The 494-nt window shown below is 36.6% G+C and overlaps 1 protein-coding gene across 1 annotated transcript in view; it reads left to right on the plus strand.

Annotated features, from left to right (window-relative positions):
- LOC119594881 (sodium-dependent serotonin transporter-like) overlaps nt 1-494 on the plus strand; it is a gene marked incomplete at its 5' end in the record, with an annotated part of 19,398 nt that overhangs the window by 14,519 nt on the left and 4,385 nt on the right. The gene's annotated exons all lie outside the window — the stretch shown is intronic.

Consider the following 494-nt stretch of genomic DNA (forward strand, 5'->3'; position numbering starts at 1 on the left):
CATCAGCCTTAAACTTCAATCACTTTTTTTAACAGTTTAACATATACTTTTTTAGATTTATCCTTTACCATCCTTAAACTTTTTCTTTCTTTTTTTTCACCACTATTTAAAAATATACGCTTTTTAGATTTATCCTCAACATCCTTAAGTTTTACAACCAATCACTTATTCTTTAAAATCATCACCACTATTTAACATATATACTTAAAAAAAAAAATCCTTCACAACTATCCCCCTCTAAATTTATCATCAGGGTCCCTCACTCCATACCTATATAAACCGCGCACAGTTCCAAACCCAACCACATGATGAGCAGAGGCGGGAAGGCGCGAACCCATCAGCCACGGGCCGTGAATCCGCCACTTGCACACCTCAGCGAGAAATGCCCCAGACAGAAGGCTATATTCCCTTCCTTATTAACTTCGTAGCGTGAAATCGTCAATCTTGTCACATTTATTGGCTTCCCTGAGATTTTTTTCTTTTCTTTTTTTAGA

This window comes from Penaeus monodon, chromosome 34 (genome assembly GCF_015228065.2).
Source record: "Penaeus monodon isolate SGIC_2016 chromosome 34, NSTDA_Pmon_1, whole genome shotgun sequence".
Taxonomy (NCBI): Eukaryota; Metazoa; Arthropoda; class Malacostraca; order Decapoda; family Penaeidae; genus Penaeus; species Penaeus monodon.